Here is a 3,594-nt window from a genome sequence, read left to right on the forward strand (position 1 = left end):
TTTAGAATACAGAAAAATAACTGTTTCATTTAATATTTATCTACTTATGTTGAGTGTAAGATTTTTTGTCTCATCTGAAAAAAGGGGTTTGGATACTACAGAGTGCCATAACTGATGTGATTAGGTAACATTTCATACTTTCTTTAAGTTGATAAATAAGGTAAGAACACTATTATCAATAGCTCAACTTATATACCTAGTTGATAACCAAGACTGATTAATTTTTATTTCATTAAATAGTCCAAGATTCAGCAAGTCCTAAGAGAGTAATTTTTAATATGGATCCATTCTTGGGAGTGAAGAAAAGTTGTATTAAACACCTATGAAGTTCTACTTATTCATTAAACTGCAATAAAATGATTTAATAAGTTATCAAGTGTGGCTCAGAAATTTAAAAGAATGTGCTTGCTTCAGTAGCACATATACTAAAATTGGAACGATACAGAGAAGATTAGCATGGTCACTGTACAAGGATGACACGCAAATTCGTGAAGCTTTCCATACTTTTCTACCCAAATTAATTTACCTATTTAGTGCCATACCTATCAAACTACCAAAAAACTTTTTTACTGAATTAGAAAAAATTATAACAAAGTTCATTTGGAAGAACAAAAGATCAAGAATATCAAGGGAAATAATGGGAAAAAAACATGAAGGAAGGTGGCCTAGCAATACCAGATATTAAACTATACTATAAAGCAGCATTCATAAAAAATGATATGATACTGGCTAAGAAACAGAAGAGAGGATAAGTGGAATAGACTTGGGGTAAGTGACATCAGCAAAAGAGTGTATGTTTTTTGGGTATGATAAACTCAAAGAGTCCAATTTTTAGGACAAAAATCCACTATTTGACAAAAACTTTTGGGAAAATTGGAAAACAATATGGAAGAGATTAGGTTTAGATCAACATTTCACACCCTACACCAGGATAAATTCAGAATGGGTGAATGACCTGAATATAAAGAAGGAAACTATAAGTAAATTAGGTCAACGCAGAATAGTATACTTGTCAGATCTATCGGAAAAAGAAAAAATTTAAACCAAGCAAAAGTTAGAAAAAATTACAAAATGTAAAATCAATAATTTTGATTATATTAAATTAAAAAGGTTTTGTGCAAACAAAAACAATGCAACCAAAATCAGAAGGGAAACAACAAACTGGGAGAAAATCTTTATAACAAAAAATTCTGACAGAGGTCTAATTACTCAGATATACAAGGAGCTAAATCAATTGTATAAAAAAATCAATCCATTCCCCAATTGATAAATGGGCAAGGGACATGAATAGGCAATTTTCAGATAAAGAAATCAAAACTATCAACAAACATATGAAAAAAGTGTTCTAAATCTCTTATAATTAGAGAAATGCAAATCAAAATAACTCTGAGGTACCACCTCACTCCTAGCAGATTGGCTAAGATGACAGCAGGGGAGAGTAATGAATGTTGGAGGGGATGTGGCAAAAATGGGACATTAATGCATTGCTGGTGGAGTTGTGAATTGATCCAACCATTTTGGAAGACAATTTGGAACTATGCCCAAAGAGCTCTAAAAGATTGCCTGCCCTTCAATCCAGCCATAGCATTGCTGGGTTTGTACCCCAAAGAGATCATAGATAAACAGATTTGTACAAAAATATTTATAGGCATGGTCTTTGTGGTGGCAAAAAAACTGGAAAGCAAGGGTATGTCCTTCAATTGGGGAATGGCTAAACAAATTGTGGCAAGTGTAGGTGATGGAATACTACTGTGCTCAAAGGAATAACAGACTGGAGGAATTCCATGTGAACTGGAATGACCTCCAGGAATTAATGCAGAGTGAAAAGAGCAGAACCAGGAGAACATTGTACACAGAGACTGATATACTGTGGTAAAATAAAATGTAATGGACTTCTGTACTAGCAGCAATGCAATGACTCAGGACAATTCTGAGGGATTTATGGAAAAGAACACTACCCACATTCAGAGGAAGAACTACAGGAGAGGAAACACAGAAGAAAAACAACTGCTTGAACACTTGGGTTGATGAGGACATGATTAGGGATGTAGACTCGAAAGGACCACACCAATGCAACTATCAATAATATGGAAATAAGTCTTGATTGATGACATGTTAAAACCAGTGGAAATGTGCATTGGATATGGGAGGGAGTTAAAGGGGGATTAAGGGGAAAGTAAAAACATGAATCATGTAACCATGGAAAATTTTTCTAAAAAAAAACCAAAATATTTAAATCATAAAAAAGAAAGAAATTTAAAAGAATGAGCACATTTCCAATGCTGAATTTTGGGCCATGGGGAGTAGGCAAGCCAGAGCAAGGAAGAGACAACCATCTTAGGCAATTTTAAGCATTGCTCGTTCTAGCTGGTGGTCTCTAATAATGCTCAAGATGACAGAAAATGAAACAGTATTTTTGTCATGGTTTCTACATTCTACTTATATTGATATAGCCTTATACCTATGTATAGCTGGCAATGATAAACTTCTCAAATGATATTCAGGCAATTCTGTGATATAAATTCTTTTAAAAACAAACAAATAAAATGACTACTATAAATAGATGCCATTACATCTAGCATATTGAGTAGCTTTCAGGACCTTTGCTTAGAGAAGTAGACTAAGCTTCAGTGTCCTCAAATTTTGTTTCTAAGCCCTCAAATGTCTTCTTGGTGGGCTTACTGTACTCTTTAATCTTTGGACTAGAGTTCATAGAATCAAGGAATTTCTGAACTAGAAGAATTCTCAAAGGTCCCTTCATTCCAAACTGTAGATGAACAGAAATATCCTATGTAATATCCTAATCCACTTTTTCCAACCTTCTCTTTAGGTACTACCAACAGAGAAAATCTATTACTACCCAAAAAGATTGCTCCATTTGTTTGTAACTTGTTATTTATATTGAACTAAAATCAGACTCCCTGAAACTGATTGATAAATAATGAAGGTCACTGATGAAGAAAGAGGACCACAAGCCTTATCCTTGGTCACAGTAGTCATGTCTTGGCCAATTAAATGTAACTTATTGACCTAGTCCGATCTATTGTCAGTTAACCATTGTGGGTAACTATGCTCTAGCACATTCTTCTTTACCACATTTTTTTATACCACAAATTAACTGTATTAGATATTATAGCTCCAAAGAGGCATGGACTCTTCTTAGATCTAAACCAGCCTGAACATATATATTTGTTGATATTGCTATCTCCTAGGGATCCAGTGGGATCTCACAATACTCAAGAGATTCTTTGTTTTTTAATTTTTTTTAAATTTTGAATATTTTCTCATAGTTACATTTCATGTTCTTTCCCTCTCACCCAAGTGCCCCAACCCCCCATAGCTGATGCACAATTCCACTGGGTTGTTACATGTATGTTACATGATTAAGACCTAATTCCATATTATTGATAGTTGGACTAGAGTTATCATTTAGCGTCTATATCCCCAATAATATCCCCATCAGCCCATGTGTTTAGGCAGTTGTTTTTCTTCTGTGTTTATACTCCCACAGTTCTCCCTCTGAATATGAATAGCATTCTTTCTCATAAGTCCCTCAACCTTGCTCTGGATCCATGCATTGCTGCTTGTAGAGAA

General features: G+C 34.3%; 1 non-coding gene across 1 annotated transcript; it reads left to right on the top strand.

Moving 5' to 3' along the window:
* Positions 1–401: 401 nt before the first annotated feature.
* LOC123243320 lies at positions 402–508 on the top strand. The gene has a single exon (XR_006505868.1). It is a non-coding gene; the product is annotated as a U6 spliceosomal RNA (small nuclear RNA).
* The last annotated feature ends 3,086 nt before the right edge of the window (positions 509–3,594 follow it).

This window comes from Gracilinanus agilis, chromosome 3 (assembly GCF_016433145.1).
Source record: "Gracilinanus agilis isolate LMUSP501 chromosome 3, AgileGrace, whole genome shotgun sequence".
Lineage (NCBI taxonomy): Eukaryota > Metazoa > Chordata > Mammalia > Didelphimorphia > Didelphidae > Gracilinanus > Gracilinanus agilis.